Source organism: Dromaius novaehollandiae, chromosome 14 (assembly GCF_036370855.1).
Source record: "Dromaius novaehollandiae isolate bDroNov1 chromosome 14, bDroNov1.hap1, whole genome shotgun sequence".
NCBI lineage: Eukaryota > Metazoa > Chordata > Aves > Casuariiformes > Dromaiidae > Dromaius > Dromaius novaehollandiae.
In genome coordinates this window covers 13064122-13082719 of record NC_088111.1, presented here as the reverse complement: position 1 = coordinate 13082719, position 18598 = coordinate 13064122, and the positions used below count along the sequence as shown (strand labels likewise).

Here is an 18598-nt window from a genome sequence, read left to right as displayed (position 1 = left end):
TTTGGGGCAGCTTTTGAAATTTGGCTCATGGATTAGACAAAAGTGGGGGGTTTGTTTGTTTGTTTGTTTCTCTGTTTCAATCTCATTGAGATTTTGGCTAAAATCCCTTTTTTCACCTCTCCCCACAATTACCCCCCAAAATACAGTAAAACACACACACATTAGCACCTCCTATGACTTCAACAACAAGCTTGGCAGCAAGAAACACCAGAATCTGAACATTTTAGAGTAGGCCAACACGTTTTCCTAATTCTAGAGTGGGACCTGCTGATCTCCCTGGATGGAGCACATGGGCCCAAGGATTTCTGTCTCTTCTGGGGTCAGGAGCTCCCATCTCCTCAAGGGAGAAACAGAGGTGAATAAAACTGTCTTACTGGCTGACATATTTAGTCTTGCAGGTTCAAAGTTCAAAATTCATGTTCTGCAAAGCCTTCTGGGCAGATAAAAGTGTATTTATCGCCTTAAGGAAAAATTCTCTGTCACTACATATCATAGAAAAGGAATTAAAATTTTGGAATCAATCACGCAAAAGGCATAGATTTGACTTTTTAACTTCTGTTTTGTACATACATATTAGATGTATGTAATTCTCCCAGATCTCCTGTCTCATTCATTGCACAAAATAGATGCACAGAAACAAGCTTAACTCCTGTATTCTGTGCAAAGTGCTCAGCTTTGTAATTTATGATTTCTTTTAATGCAGTCTCTCTGTATTTAAATGGCAAGTTTACTAAAAGATGGAAGCTGTCCTTTTCTACAGCAGTTCTATGGTTTGCGATTAGAACTTACTGCATGTCTGAAATTGGCATGTTTGGAAAGTACTCAAAGTTTGTATTCCAATGAAAAAACAGCCGTGAAGTGCCCTAAAGAAAACACGCCCAAGCCTTAAGCTTGAACCACAATCTGCTTCACTTCTAAGAGACTTTGGGAACAAATCTCAGTGTTTCCTAGGAAATGAAAGAGAAGGATGACTCTGCATTCATCCACCCACGAGAATCATACTGCTGGTTTCATTGTTAGACAGTGGAGATGAGAGGTCTTGTGATGTGACTTGGCAATAATGTGGCATCTCCTTTTCCTATTTAAAAAAAAAAAACTATTTGAAAACAAGTGGTACTGAACATGCTGGACTGAATAAGGTTGCATTCTGCTGTTGACTTAACACTGAGGCCTTGCTCACAGAAGGTTACAGATATTACAATTTAAATAAAAATAAAACAAAGTCTTATCCAGTCTAGTTAAATCAGTGGAAATCATGGATATTAATGTCATTACTACAGATTGTCTCATTGCAGTTCAGCTATTATAGATACTCATGGTTACATGTTAAAAGCTGCTTCAGGCTTGTTTCAAAAATGAATTTCAGTATGATTTGGAATGTTTGAAAACTTTATTTATTCTAAGTTACAGATGCCCACATACCTTTTTGTATTGCTCTAAATGCTCAAAAATTACAAGTTGAATGAGTGTAAACAGCTTGTTACTGGTTACAACCAGAATTGTTACCAGTGTTTCTTCATTAAAAGATCTTCCAGTATATCTTCCTGACAACGCTAGCCTATATGCATCTAGGGAAGCTGTGTTACTTGGCCTGTCCACATACAGTATTTCCACTGTAAAAGTGGAATTTTGCAGCTCTAAAGACAGACGACACAAGTATAGGGATCTATGTACCATGTAATTGGCAGAAAGAATCCCTGTTAGGATAGGAGGCCATAAGAAAAAGCATCACAAAAAGGGACCCAGTTAATAAGAAGTTAAAATCTACATACAGATCACAAAGGGGTATCAGGAGCCTGGACGGTGGTGATAAAGCCTGATATCTGTACTGCTGCTGACACACAAATGCAAAGCATTAGACCTCCAACCCACACAGATTCTTTCTTCTGAAGAAGCAAACCCCCCAGTGCTTCTGCGTGAAAACTTCACAAATGCCTCCACTCCGCAGTCTGTAGCAGGAGGGGCTGTTTAACAGCCAGGCACCTTCTGTTCCCGTAGATTCCCCTCTTCCTGCAATTTCCTCCACGGTTGCTTGCCTCCTTCTCAGTCACACCATTTCATCTTGTTAGTGTTAGCCATGTTTATTGGTTCTTCTTTGGTTCTAACTTTTTTTTCTTTCAGCATTTTTTTTCTTTCATCATTTCATCAAAACTGAATGTACTGGCTCTAATGGGGGCTAGAAGAGCAGTGAGTAGTTCATTCCTTACTGCCCTTGCAGGGGTCACAGCATTGTAAGTCTGGATTCACTTCTCACCTCATTCTTTCATTTAGAAACCAGGATTAAACACCTCTTTCACCACTTAAATACAGATGTGGGACTGATGAGACAAATTCTGCCTGGGTCACATCAGCATAAATCAGGCTCTGCTAATGCTAAAGGCGTTACTGCAGATTTACATCAGCATCAAAGAACTTGGCTTTACATGCTTTCACACACTTCCCAGACTCCTCTTTTTTATTGATAGCAGCTGTATCATTCACAGTCTTCCCTCTTTGTATTGCAAGGCTGGTCCGGATTTTAATAAAAGATAAAAACGCCTTTTAATTACATAGCGTATGGCCTACCATAAGAAACTAAAAATGCCTTTGTCTTATAAACTCTCCCTGTTTGCATATTTGCCTTATGGAAGTGGAGTTCAAATGTACTTTTGACTTTTACGTAGAGTTTCCTCCCAAAGTCTGCCTGAATTGTTTATGAAGGCAGGGTCCTCTCTGGAAGCAGAAATCATGTTTAGAGGCTGAGTTGTGGCCAAAGCTTACAAGACCGAGGTAACTGGGGAGCTGTTTCCCTCTCCTGCTTAGTAGGCTTTGCAGGACCCATGCAGCACAGCAGCTGCCTGTCTGCTGCCACAGCCAGGAGCTGTTAGAGAATGAGGGTCAGATCATCATGGAGTTCAGAGCCAAAAACAGGGAGCAAATGAGTACTTATATCATAAACGTCTTCTGCCACTAGCAACTGGTTAAATAACTTATCCAATGGCAGTCTTAGACAGCATTCATCAAACAAAAGAATAGGACATAGGAGCCAACAAAGCATTTTCCCCAGTTGCAGCATGTATACAGAAGATTTGTGCTTTACAAAAGATGGCAAGAAAGAAGAAATGCAGTAGCAGGTCTGACTAAAGGAATGTGCATGTCAGAGTAGGTCTAATATCAGGCAAAGGTGTGAAAAAGATCTAAAAGTGCAACACAGAATGATCAAAGCTTAAAGTAATCCAACTGTAACATACCCAATAGGATCCTACACTGGGAAGTGAGCAAATCGTGTCTTTCTCCAGTATTAGTAAGTATTGTGCATGTTCCTTAAACCTCAAAGAATTTCATCCCAGACATTGCAGAATCCTTTATGTCGTCTCCAGAGCACCTGGAAATTTTTGGAATTGAAGGGAAATATATAAATGTAAATTATTTCCCTTTTTGATGGCTTTGCTATTATCTCTCACATCATATCCACTGCACTTAATTTCTGTAAGCACCATTAGATTCTCTGGCAGAAAAAAATCATGGAGAAAAAGGATGGCACCATAAAGTAGGAGATCTAGAGGAAATGGGATAACTTTCACAAACACTTCAGTAAGAGCTTTAAGCTCTTCTACCTTACACCCAAAAAGCATATTAAAATGTAGAAAAAATAGCGACTAAATATATACTGTGCTAATTTTGCTCCTCATCTTCAGTGAGACCTTTAAACTCTTATATTCCAAAAGCATATTAAAATGTAGGGAAAATAGTGACTAAATATATACTGGGCTAATTTTGCTCCTCATCTTACATGTTATATCTTCTATTGGGCCACAATGAAATCTGGAGCTAAACGACAAGCTTCACTGATAGTGCCAAGATCCTAACGAGCTGCATTCCCAGCTTGCTGAATGAGAGCAAGATTCCTTTCCCATGGAAAATACCGGGGAACGGAGAGTGCAGCAAGGGAGATGTGAAGCTCAATCCATGCCAACAGTGGCAGAAAGACTGCATGAACTGTAGTGCCGGCCAAGGAATTCAGAAGGCAGCGGAAAAAGAAACTTTGTTTCACTCACAAAAGAGACAGTACAGTCACAGAGGACTCACAAGCCCCACACCAGCTGTACAATGCTCCATTCATTCCTTTGGAAAAAGGAACTACTTTCACCCAGACACACAAAAAAAAGCCAGATTCCCTACAAGAAAGTTTAGGGTATGTCAAAGCCTACATCATTGTACAGCTGATAAAAAACCCTGAAGTGTCAGAAGTGATGTATCTTTTATTTTGTTGATGAACTGCAGAAACATTTTACTTCCCGTATAAAATAATAAACGGAATTTTCTTTCCCCACACATACATACATACAGGGACTGCCATGCTGGGTTATCTAAACCCCACAGACAACCTGCAGAATGCTATAGGAAAAGTTAGGATATGTCACTTTTATGCTAAAGTCTCATCTTTGTAGAGCTCTCCTTCAACTGGACAAAATATAGCCAGCCCTAGAAAGAAGAGTTGAGGAATAGCATCTATAGAAATTAAAAATGAATGAGGGCTTGTGTCTTGCTGTTTTTTACGCATGGGCTCTTTAATAACGTAGAATTAACTATGGTCTTCCTGAATGCATGAACCATGCATACATCCAGTGCTTCCATAAAACTGAACACTGTGGTTTTAGATCCATGGGGACTCTTACACATGGGCTTGCTTCCAGGTATGCTACCAACCTGTAGGTAATATTCTTTGGAAAAGCCTAATATTCAGAATGAACAGATAAAGGCAATGACTGCATTAGTCACTAGTAAGATATTCTGGCTCCCTCAGGTTACGACACCTCAGTTGGACAGTTCTGAATGTACAAACCCATACAGCTTAAAAACCAAACAAGCATGCAATTTATGGAATACTTTTGCACATATACTCACAATTTCTTATAGCTTTCAAATGGGGACCACCTTATTTTTTTACCACTAGGCAACTTGGCAGGGAAAATACTGGAAACAAACTGTGGATACTTCATAAGACCACTACGAAGAGTAGAGGGAGCAGTATCTACTGCTATACCTAGCCTAGAAGATCCTAAAACAAGAGCTGCCCATCACTGCGAACGAGCTGCCATTTTCCTCTTTCCCTAAAGGTCTGTAAGTCCATTTCAAAGAGAGCTTGCGGGCTGCAGCAAGAAAACCTCTAGGAATTCTTTTAAAAATGGCCATGTCTGGTGTATAAAAAGCTTTCTGTACCACTTCGTTTACACAGAAAAATGAATTAACTTATATCAGCATTAAATTATGGACTGTGCTAATATTGCAACCCCTGCTGGAAAATCCGCATTGTGCAGTTCAGTTGCTAATCAGGTTTTCAGTTTAATAAAATTGTTTCCATTTACTGTTAATCACATTTGCAATTTGCTGCTGACAGAGTTTCTAACTGTTGTCAGAAAGGGTTTTCTGAACACTGGGGATCCGCATAGTCAGTTTGTGGTCTGATCCTACTTTTTGCACTCCATCATACAATGAACTGCTTAAATAATTATTTTTAAATAATTCTCTGGCTATTCAGTTGAAGTTCCATATTACAGGCTATAGCTAGATTGGAGGCCTTTTGAAGGCCTCCTCATGGAAGATCAAGAACTCTATTTAGTAGCAAAAACATCCATGGAAAGTGAATCAAATCAATTGCAGCAAGCTGACTGTGTGTGTATGTTTATTTAAATCACCAAAGTACCACCACAGGACTCTCAATTAAGCAGCACTGCCTAAACATAGAGATTGTGATCAGAAAATTGGAGAAATAGCTTGGAACTATTGTAAGCTTGAAGAAATTTTGAACATATACAAATGTATAAAATAATTTAATAAATGTTCATTAATTTTGTGCAGATTGACACAAAATTTAAGTAAGTTATTGGGAATAGTCTTCTCAAATCTTTGGATTCCTTTCTCAGGAAAACTGCAGCACAAGTTTTCTACTTACACAAGAATTCTGTGATGAATGAAACAAATACATGTCTCTCCTGATAATGGTGCATTTGAATTAAGAAGAATTTCTTACAGTCTGTCCTCGAGAATGTAAGACAAAAGCAGAAATTAGGTGTGGAATCCCACCAAGGGTTTGCTTAAAATACCAAATGCCATCCTTACCAGACTTGGTGACACTTGATGCATTTACAGAGAATCTATGTTCAGGCTTTGGATATAAAATTGGTTCTGTTTCAACATTATATCTTCCATTTTATTTTTTCCAATCCAGTCTTCCGTAGTGGTTTACCACAAACATATAATTGTACATAACCAATCTTACGAAACCAGTGTGAACACAGAGATTTCTACAGGAATGTTAGCTCAGCCTATTTAATTCCATTTTGCATACAAATTTCTGAGCACATTAGAATTTACTTATGCAAGAGCCTTAAACTTTGTTATGAAGATACAGAATGTCTTGTGACTAATTCAAAACATTTTTGCTCCTAATTATTGCAAAGGTATCACTCACTCCCTCTCTCCAAATAATCTTAATTTCAGCCTCAATTGCACCTATTCAGTACCTACGCTTTAGTTAGAACTGTAAGGGCCTTGCTTTGCACCACTGAAATCAATGACAATGTGCCCTAGATGAGGCCCCCAATCATCAATATTTGTTGAAGAGAGGGGCTAGGAAGAAGCACAGTTGCTGCTGACTACTAGTAACGTACTTCGCACAGGAAGAGCAAAAATATCTATTCTCAATTTTGGGCATCGAAACCATCACTGCCTTACTGATAGGGAAGCTAGTGGGCTGCAGAACATTATTTCCCTATTTCTGTCAGTTCCAAACCTTAGCCCTAACCTTTATTTGACAAATGGGTCTTGCAGCTGGCCATACTCCTCCCCATGACTTTGCTCAGGTCTTCAACTTGATGCTATAATGGGAAGAGTATTAGCAACAAGATGGTATCTCCAAAGATATTGGAGACAGCCTGTCTCATAAAATTTCTTCAAAACGCTCTGAAAAAATTACTGAAGAACCCATATTCCCTGCACTTTGCTGTTTGACATACTTAGATATCATCCTATCCATAAGGTTTTTTTAATTTATTGCCTTGCAAGAGGCTTTAGAAGCCTCGTACTAAGCTGAAGCTTACTATAGCTGAAGTTGACAGAACTTTCTCTCTTTTAATTCTGTTTTATTCTGATAAAGTACTTTCAGTGCCTGTCAGAAGGAGAAAAGTCCTCACACACCAAAAACCACCAAAAATGTAGAACAGAATGCTAATGTCTTAAAGAGATACACAAAATCTTTTGAGCGCAGTTGCTATTACACTACACTGGGAAAGTTGCTAGTCTCTCACACTCTAAAAGCTATTTCATTGCCACATAACTACTCAGGATTCTTTCTTTTACAGAGCAAGCCAAATCTACAATTACTGCCAGTATCAGAGTTACTAACAGAAAGATGCAGCTACGCACACTGTCCTTTCAGCATCCCCAAATACCGGAGTACTACGCAGTGAATCTATATGGGTCTAGATGGATTTAGATGGGTCCAGAGTAATCAGTGGTACCAGAACTGTTTGTGTTCCCAGACTTGACCCCATGGAAATGCAGGGGGAATACTGCTGTTCCTAAGATGTAAACGCAAAGGTACAGCCTAATGCATTTTTGAATGATCACCATTTATTTAAATACAAAGTTAAGGAAAGAGGAAACAGAATTAATTAATTGTGAGGTTCATTTAAAATATGCTGTGAAAAAAATTCTTAAGTCGATGGCATAGGAACTCCATTTTAAATTGATATTAGACCTCAAAATACTGGAGAAAGTCATCACTGGAGGAAGGCAGTTTGTGAGAATCTAGGATCCCAGGACCAGGTAGAATCCTTTTAAAAAAGTCTTTGAGTTCATTGCAAAAGTTCCTCTGCCACACAAAACGCTATGTAGTGAGGACACTATCTTTCACTTCAGGAAGATGATGTTATAAAATATAAAAATCCCAAACAGGAGTTACAACATAAGTCTTTTCTGTCAAATCTTAAATTATGTAGGCAGACAGCAGTTGGTAGCGGATGATCCAATGCAACACCACTGTTTTCATCTGCCTGTACTGTATAAGGTGTCTATTCCTTTATAGCTATTGTCTCTTCTGTATCATGAAAGAGTTAAAAGAGTTTATCACTTAAACACACTTTTCAAAGAAAACACAAGAGCATGTAAGAAGCTCAGCAAGTAGGTTCACTATTTGCAGAGTCAAAGATAGGCTACCATGCATAGGACCTTGAAAGGCTTTTTTTAAAAAAGCAGAAAAATTGAAAAGTAAGCTCATCTTCTATACATGCAATTTTCTTATGAAGTAGTAAAGTGATACACTGATGAAGAGAAGGCAGAAGAAATATGGCTGGCATTCTGTTAGAAATTATGGGGTGGATCTCCAGAACTTTGGGCACTTCTCTCATGCTCCTTTGTCCATTCCCATGTGAAAGGGGGAGATGTGCCCCTGTTGAAGGGCTGGCAGAGTCAAACTTCTGCAAAGCTTTTGACTGCGTAGCATTCATTGAAGATGAATATCTCTTCTTGGCTTCTTGCATGCATAGACCTTTAGCTTCACAATAATTCACCGTCAGTTAGGGGAGCAGATAGGGAAAGTCACAGTTAAGATCTCAGTCTACTCAAGTCCCGTCAAGGTCACATAGCATGATAACCTGAGGGAACTCTCTGGTTTGGATTTTCATCCCTCCCCTCCTTTCCACTGAGTGAAGGTACAAAAAGAGAAGAATCCTAGTTTAGTACCACCACTCATACATCCCACAGCTCTCAGTTTGAAAACGCTGACTGTGCAGCTCTGCTGTTCCCCCTGCCCTGTCTGTCAAGCCAATTTTTGATAGACTAATGAACACTTGGCCAACCTTTCTCCCTTCTGTCCCCTCCCTCATCCACTCATACAGCATCTGCTTTCACAGTAACCAGAATAAGCACAGGCATTCTTACACCCTCCTGTAACGAAAATCAGTAATGTTGTAATTTTGGTCTATCCGTCCAGCTAATACTAAACCTTTTCCCTTAAATATCTGAAGAGATATCTGCAGCAGAATGTATTTGTACTGGATGCTGTTTATTTTTCACTTACTCTCGTGCCTTTGTTTTGCCTACTGCTGTCTGATCACAACATAGATGACACTAAATTCATTGGGTATTCAGAAAAGCTTCTTCCCACTGGGATGACAAAATTCTCATTTCCAACACAAGTTTAGTGCACTCTATAGTCTGAAGAAGAGCTGTTTGCATTTCCTTGCAGATCCCATCAAGGCTTCAGCCCCAAGGCTGAATTCACAATCCAGAGCATGACCAAGGAAGTTTGTCTGTCTGTCTCCTGCTTGGGTTCTTTAGTGCCTTTTCGTGCTTTAGAAATGAGCTACAACACTACATAAATGCATATATTTGCTCTGTTTATAGCCAATATTTATTTTCCTGGGAGGAGAATAGTACCTTGCAGGAGTTTCCTATGGCTTATGCAATATGAGCATATTGGCACAAAATTTTTTGAAAATGACCCCAAACCATCATATCACAATATGTTTCCCTACACTGATATTCCATGTAATTAATCACCCTCTTTGCCATCATAAATACACATAGACACTACTGCACACATGCCAGAGACACTAATGAAGCTTAGATGCTCCGAGGAATATGTAAACATCCCTCAGTCTAAGTTCTTTTCTCCTGGTAAATCATAAAACCATTGAAACTCAGGTGGAAAAAAAGTAGAAAGGAAGGATTTTCTCTTTACATATGACAACCCCAGAAATTGTCATAGGCTCTCCTACAGGAAAAAAAAGAACAAAACAGGAAAAATAATTGATGCTAGTATTTTAGGATGCATCAGTGACTGGTCTATACTATATATGAAAGGTACATATATAGATATAGATAGATATATGATATACAGACAGCATAGCTGTGCCTTGGTTTTGTTATGCTAATGTAACAAAACCAAGGGGCAGCTGCATTGTCAGAACCCAGGTATCCCAGTTACCCCCAACGTATACATGTTAATCTATCCTAGTTCCAGTCGTAGGTCTCTGTGAGAAACTCCGATGTGAAATAAAAGACATTTGTCTTTACTTACCTCCAACGTGTGGACAAAAAAGATGTGAGGAAACCGACTGGCTGACAGTCAGGGCTTACTTGTGACACAGAACTCAAAAAACAATGTCATAGTACTCCCTTTAACTTGGGCCAAACACTCTGTAATTCATTCATGCAAAATCTATGTCAAGTCTACAGCTACAAGTATAAGAAGTTACTTTGTTAAAAATAATAGTAAAAAGTATAAGTTCTGATATTAAATGCCTACACACGGGCTTAGGTCTGTAGTTAGAGCAGCAAAATAGTTTCTGCTAATGCACTAGTATTAAGGAACCACAGTTTTTACTACAGCTAATGCTTAATAGATATATGAAATTCGATTAAGGCTTGGAGCGCTTATACTGCAAATATTAGTTTGGATTCCCTAGCCCCACTGTCTCCAATTATATTGGCAACAGGTGAATTTTCATAAAAGAAACCCTTATGCAAAAGTATGTAACAAAAGAAGTAATGCGGTTGTATCCCATTTTACAGAAAGATACAGAATCTACTAGTCAGCAAGTACATTAAGTCAAGCAGTCACTTAAACAATGTGGAGCTCCAGTACTGAAAGTTATTATTATTCCTTTATTTTTATTCTGTCAAGATACTCAAGCCAAAATAGATCACAGAAATCCATGTGACTTGTATTATTACTCATAGCTTTATTCAGGGAAATCGAATCTTTGATCTCTGCATGCGAGATGACCACACTGTGCAAGTGTTTTTTTTCTGATAAATTGTAGGGGGGTTGTTTTAGCAGCAAATGTTCACTGCCTAAAATAACACAAAAGAAATAGATCTAAGAATCTTTTAGCCTCTGCTACTAGGTGAGAAACTGGTTTTCCTTTTGCCACTTCTTACCAACTAGGAGATAACAGTTAAGGACTTACTTCAAGGTACGTTTATATCTTGGGGTGAGGCATGTGCTGCAGCGCTTTGTCAAACCTGCAGTAATATTTAGCTTCACCAATATGCAGCACAGAATTTTAACATAGCAAATACTGCTCAGGTGGCAGCCTGAGATGTTTGCTTTCATGTGAGAGAATGGAGAATAGTATTTATAGCAATTCTGTCTGTCCATTTGGACACAAAAGATTAAACAACAGCAGGAATGAAGATGTGTTTGCATACACAATCTACTGCTAATTTTGCTGCCATTAAGCAACATACTATCATTAAACTGTTTGACGAGATGACAGCCCACCAGCATTTAATGAGAATGAGCAACTGAAAATGGCAGAGCAGTACTGTGAAAGGGAGAGGAAAGAAATATTTTAAGAGATTATTTCAAAGTTTAAAAGAGAGAAGTTGCTTTCTTTTAATGTGGGACTCGGGAAATTTGTGCCCAAGCAATTAGAAACTTAGGAATATGAGTATTTTCTACTCCAAAACTTTTCAGAATTCTTCTGGTAAGGAAGAAAGAGTGACATCCACAGCACAGGCACTGTGGAAGTGCAACACATTTCTCTGATACATACAGTTCATTACTATTAATGTGAGAGAGATGGTTAATTTCCACCACTTCTCACAAAATCCACATCTGCATGTGGATTTTGCGTTAATTATGAAGATCAGTAATTGATTCAAACCACTTGTTTTCTGCTGGTGGAGTGTATGGTATCCGTTTCATACAAGCCACACAAGAATTGCAGATCATTAGCAATCATATTTAGACAACGTTTATTCAGATATAAGTGAGGGCTGGGGTAAATTCAAATTAGAGTACAAATCTGATTAGTATTCAGGTGGCATTCATTTGATAACAATTGACATTTCCACAGTAATCTAACACAGCCACAACATCAGCAGACCAATACTTTTGGAAGCCATTTTATCTTGCAATCCAATTTCCATCTAGTATTTGTTAAGACAGAAAACATCTGCTATCCCCCACATATGCTACTTTGTTGCTAAGCATTCCAGTAAGATGCAAAAGACTAATTGTAACTGTAAGGCCACTTTCTGCAGTGCTATGTTAAGGTATTATTTCTGAAGTCAATGCACCTGGGTGGATATAATAGCTTTTAGTTCATTTGCTGAAGAAATTCTATTTATTTCATGTTGTATTTGCTAATCACTGACTGTTCCTTTGCCACATTTACCCATAATGGTGACTGTTGAAGAAATAATTGGGTTTTTAGGAACGAGTGCTTATGCATAAAGTGATGCTCACTTTTTTTTGCATTATCTTTAGCAGCTCTTCCATATCACTGGTGCTTGTTCATGTTTTTTTCCTGTACTGTTATTAACAAAAGTGTCTACTGAAGAAATGCAAAAGACAAATGTTGAAATCCTTTAAGAAAAATCCTCCAAGAGTGAGACAGAGTATAAGTTTCCACTTCAAATTATGATAATACTAACAGACTACATAAACAACCTACTTGCTCCAGAAAAGCTTCAGTGAGATAGTAACAGTCAGAGAAGACAGTCAGCAAACATGGGTGAGCACAAACGAGCAGTCTTCTCTTCATCTCTAACAAGCTGTTGTCAACCAACAGATTTATGGAAATAAATGTTTTTAGCTACTGTACCCATTGTTAAATGATCTAAAAACAGTTGGGATTTAGGTGAATACAAGAACAGTACCTATGTGAAGATCAGCAGTAGCTCTTCAGACTGATTTGAAAATAATACTTCAAAATGCAGCTATTCACCTTGGCTTTTCAGTATCACTACATAATAAAACTCTTAAGTAACAATACCAGCATGGTCTATGGCTATTAAAACCTCCTGGTTATAATTATCTGGCCACTTATAAATTAAAAGCAAGAGCTGAGAAAAATTCAGATATTGCTTTGAAAGAGTGCATTTTCCCACATGAGTTACAGCAGACTTGCTGTGAATGGCTAGTGATGGGTGTCCCAGTTGGAGGACCAATTCCACCCCATAAAAGGCAATAAAGTCCTGAAAAGCCGATACAAGAAGGCTCTCATTTAATTACATTCAATGTGGCCACGTGAAACAGCATGTTTCCATGTGGCCATGAACAGCAGCCCCCTGGAAGAACAGAGTGTAAATAGTGCCATCACTTGTATCCATTAAAAAACCTGCTTCTGACAGAAGCAATGTCAGGCCAGGTCTGTCTACGCTGACGAGACTCCCGTGAAGGGCGGTAGCCAGGGACAGGCAACGGAGCAGGCCAGCACGCAGGCACGCACTGAGCCCTGCTGGTGGCTGCTGCATGCAGGCAGCGCCCGCACCGCCCGCGGGAGCAGCGGTTCAGCAAAGCCCGGAGCGATGCTGCAGTCACCCAGAGCTGGGGACAGTCAGTTATGTGCTCATGCAGCCAAAGGACACGTGGAATAACATGACACAGCTGTGAGATACTCCCACTAATAAGCAGCAAGCCAATCTGAGGAAACTTGGACTGTAACTCAGGCTTCCTTTAGAAACTAACCATGCATGGGGTACAAATTCTCTCTTTCCACAAAACCTAATTTCAAACAAGCATGGGGGCAATTTTATGCTGTTCTTTCAGATATTAACTTTAATCAGACTATTTTTATTCCTTGTAGACTTGACAGCTGCAGAATATAATTTTATTTTATAATTCACTTCCATCAATTGGTCTATGCCTGGTCTCCACTATGGAATCATAATTTGGGACAGATATCGGAGCTAAGCCAGGTAGTTCATATCGCTGGGGCTTAATCTGTCTCCTGATTTATTCCTGTGTCGCCTTACAATATATAGGAAAACACTTCTGTTTATTCCAAAATCTTAATTATACAATTACCAACTTGTTTTGATGTAAGCAAATTTGAGATTACAGTAGTAACGGGAACTGCAAAATAGTTGTTACATCTTTTCATAATTCCATTAAAAGTTTTTCTGAACATTATCCTTGGAAACAAGATTAGTCACATGAGTATGTCTCCAGGCAGAATAGGTTCTGCAATCAAAACTCTCTCTCATGGGGTAAAAATTTCAATCTTGCTAAATTATTCCAAGTTACATGTTATCCACCTTTCCTTGAACTGCAGACCAGTGAGTGCTGCACTACTAGACTCTCTAGACAAACAAGTTACCTGCCAAAAATGCAGCTGGAGGTGACTGAGTAGTTTCAGCCAAAAGAAAGAAAGAAAAAGTGGGGAAAAAATAATACAACATTTAGGTTTGTAGTATCTAAACAATGCTTTAGAAAACTTTACTAAATTAAAGAATGGAAGAGACTTTAATAAGAACAAAAATTGATGACTGTCAAAGACATTTTCCCCCAAATATTCATTTGATTTCCATAGAAAAATTAAACTGTTAATATAGATTTAGTGTGTAACTCCGCTGCTCTGAAATGCAACATGCTGTTATACTTTCTTTCTGCAGATTTTTCACAAAAATAAAAATGTTTGCTTAGGGAACATTTGATTACAAAATGGCAACTTTAAAAAGCTACAACCTTATTGACTAAGATTGATTAGCTGAACATTTAGAAGCTTTTGACATACAGTGGGTTCCTCCCAGGATATCTTTCTCCCTAACACAACTCGGTTTTGCCTCAGTCAGACCTAAAAAATCTGGAAGACAGTCTGGCTAGTCTCATTCAATTGAATATTGAAAATCAGGCATCTAATTTCTGTACTGTAACACTGTTTTTTGCCTACCTCAAGCCTGCTGCCATCCCCGGTTTAGGTAAGCCATGCTGGTTCCTGAGCTTCTGCTTTATCACAGCTCCTGCAGCAGTCGGGAGCCCTCAGCGTTGCATGGTTCTCACTGCTGCTGTGGAAGTAGTTTCCGAGGAAGAGAGTAAGTGAACGATTGAGCCATTCAAATTATAAAATCACTGTGATGCGACTACCCTGTTTTATTAAGAAAGCACCAGAGCCACCAAACTTATCTTGATTACAAGATGATTTTTTTTCTAAAACCATTCTTGATCCTTGTGCAAAAAAAGCACTATCAGCTGCCCTTTCCTAACAGCTGTTGAAGGCAAGATGAGAAAGCACTAATTTATTTTCAAATGATCTATGTATCATAGACACTTAAAGGAGAAATGAAACACTGGTCTCAAGACACTCACTTCATGTGTCTATATTAAAGGCTTCTAATATTATTCTTAATAATTTATAAATTGTACAATGCTAATATACAAACCTGTGTAGCATATATGGAGATCTATTAGACCGCTTACACTGTTACAGTGATTTCATCTGTTTTGCATTTTGTGAACCACGTTTTCCTGCTGAATAACAAATAGCTACAGTGAAAAAAGTGCAGTTCTCACAGTAAAAACTTTGACCAGCTGTGTGCTAAAAGTGGAGGTTTACCTGCAGTAGCGCAGAGTAAAAATACAGAGCACTATTCTTGTGTGCAGGTGAGGCAACTGGAGCCAAAAGACTTGAAAATCAACTGTAAACTTACAACCACAGAAGCCACTCATTCCCCATTTTAACTTCTACAAACCACAAGACCGCACGGCACTCCTTTTTATCTTTGCTAGCTAATGATTGTTTACATAGCTGGAAGTTAATCATATTTTAATCCATAAAATCTTCTTTTAGATGCTTGCATACATTTTATCAATGAGGGACAGGTCAGGAAATGGTATGGAATTTTAAAAGAATGCTAGATTTATTACACCATCCCATTTAATAGATTCCTGGATGGGAGGCAAGGCCATTATTAGATTATTTGCTGCATGCTTTTTTGCTTAAAAAGTCCTCAGTGTGTTGTGCAATTTACCATCCACATTATTGACTCAATGAAATGACAAACTGCCATCTGTTATAGTTCGCATTACATTCCTTAGGGTGACTGAGTAATTGAGACTGATGCAGGTGTTGTGAACACTGGAGAAAAGTAAAACCTGAGCTGTGGTTGGAATTGTATCCCTTAGTGAAGTTTCATACACCATGTCTGAAAGTTCATCCTTCTCCAAAGGTACTTTTAACTTTTGTAAAACCAGGATTTTTATTTCTGGAAGTTTTGGCATGCCTCAGTTTCCTCCGTGGTACGCTTTGAAAGTAATCTAGTTAAGACTTTTCAGAATATTGGTTATTCACAGTACACGCTTCTGTATGCCACACATACTCCAAAACATTTCTTCCTAAGGGGCTGATATAAAGGCTGACAAATAACCTTTTCCATCACTGGCTTTCTGATAGAAGGTCATTCTGACTAATTGTTCAGTCCTATATACAGGAGGCAGATATTTGTGGACCCCATAATCTTTGCAATAACTCCTAAAATGGCGTGCATATATAGGAAGAAGGAACAAATTCAGAAGGCAGAATATCTGAATAGTGCTAAAGAGCTGACGTTAGAACTTAGCTGTTTTGATTTTGCACACTGTGATAATAGGCTGCTCATGGCATTGGTGCAAGGGCCAGACAGCAAAAATATGCAGGACACAGAAGAAAAAAAAGATCAGTCTGCTAGCTGAATAGACAATCCTGCTACTGCCTTAGGCAGTCAGCATGACTGCAGTGTATAGACATCAAACCATGCTCATAAGGTATTGCACACTTGGGCTAGTTCTCGTAACACTTACTATTTAATTTCAAGAATCAGATTTTGCAAATAGTTGCTTTAAGATCTGTTGAGTGAAGAAAATACCTCTCTGCAAAGGGAAAAGGGACATTAGGAAAGGATGAGGACAAAAAATTACAACTCCAATTAAAAATTAGTACAGTCAGTTCAATATGTTTAGGAAGAAACTATTTAAGACAATTGTTTTACCCACTCTGAAATTACATATTTCAAAACACAAACAAATCATAATAATTTTATTCAAAAGCAAATGATGATTCTTTTCATCATTTCATCAAAGAATATCCTTTGAGCAACTGGACATTTTCAGTGTTTCATGTAGTCATCCCATCAGCATGTGTGCATATGCACCAGTTACATGAAGAAGATTGAAATACTCAGCAGGAGAGCTATTACTGGTAAGTACATATCCAAAGTAGAGTGAAAAATGTCTAATACAGACTCTGTCAAGATTATTTGATCTGCTGCATTCCTGTAAGGGCTTATTCATGTAAGCAAAGCAATGCCAAAAAGCAGGTTATTCTAAGCTGGGAGTGTGCACGTTATCCTGTTCAGGGGGGAAGCATACTTTCACATCTTTTGTTCATCCCTTGTGAGGTATCACTATTTGCTTCTCATGATGAATTTAGTTGCCACCTGTGATCCATGAAGAGCTATCAATGACTTCACCTTTCTCTTATCAAATGAGCAATGGTCTTCACATCAGCTGAGGAGTCAGTTCATATAAATGTACCTGTCTCAAGATGATGACTATTTATATCTTATGAACAACAACCTGGCTCTGACAGTTTGAGGGCAAAAATCCTGCTAATGTCAAACAAGTCAATACCATAGAGTGCACCAACCACTTTTGATGTATACTCATCATTTATAAAAGTTTTGTCTGAAATCTGAAATTAAGTATGGGTTCACTCCGATCCTGGACAGTTAGATCTGAGACCAAGACTACTGTCCTCTCTTCAAACTAGTTATGTGCTGCTTGAGAGTGTGCATTTGCTTGTACTTCAGGCATACTGATTACACTGTGTCCCCAAAGAGCCTCTAAGTATTTCATACAGTTTTACATGGGCTTTCAAAGCATAGACCTATTCTTTATCTCCCTTGGCAAGTTCCAAAGTCCATTTGGGGAGCATTTGTACTAGAAGCACCATCATAGGTCTCATGTTCTGTCAAATTAACCTGCTAAAAGGAATACATAACCTAATGTTCACCATTTAAAAAATGTAGGCCTCATTTAAATTAAAATGCACATTTTAAATTTTGTTAATGGAAAAATGTTGTTTAAGTCATATATGCCTTTGGTTATTTTGAAAATCAACACAGAAGTGCCTTTGCTCTAGCTATAATATAGCAGGCTTCATTTTTAATTTTCCTTTCACATCTGGAAAAACGAGACCTCATAAATGAAGCTTCAACAGCTTTACCAGAACTTCTGGGACCTTCAGCAGCTAATGCCCAAGTTGTTTAAAATGGTTCAAGCTGTTTAAAAGGGTTGAGTAGCCTCAGTCACACCATAAATGGCAAGTAACAAAAGAAGACATTGTCCCTTAAGGCACTAACTGGAAAACAGAGGGCAGGGCTGATGTTATTTTCTACAGAAGGAAAACCACAGTGATAGCACCAAAAATACATTTCAAGCTTTCTCATTCTTTTAAAAGATTCTAGACTTCTTTGTATACGACAAAAATAGAACAAATATATTGATTCTACCGCCTAATCCTCTCTCTGGTACTGAACTTCTGATTCCCATACAAAGCAGTGCCAGGCAAGGTTCTGGGCACCCTCCTCAGATTGAACCCTTTTTTATCAAGTTCTATGAAGCAGAAAGTGTGAATCGATTCTGCAAGCTGGGATATTTTAAGCAGTGGATGTGGAGAGGGAATAGAATAAAAATGACTTTATTATCATAGCCCTTGAAAGGCTAAAGTGACATACAGCAGGCTTAAAAATGTTCTGTGGCTAAATTAAGAAAATTAAATCTTTTATTCCTCTACACCTATGTTTTACATAGTTTTTTGTTTTCCCTGAATTTTTTAGGGTTAGTCTG

General features: G+C 38.4%; 1 long non-coding RNA gene across 1 annotated transcript in view; it reads right to left on the bottom strand.

Moving 5' to 3' along the window:
• The window catches only part of LOC112981057 (uncharacterized), an 83738-nt gene that overhangs the window by 16929 nt on the left and 48211 nt on the right, over positions 1-18598 (bottom strand). Inside the window, exon 5 of the long non-coding RNA XR_003258588.2 lies at positions 14667-14781. This is a non-coding gene — a long non-coding RNA (uncharacterized LOC112981057). The remainder of the gene's footprint in view (positions 1-14666; positions 14782-18598) is intronic.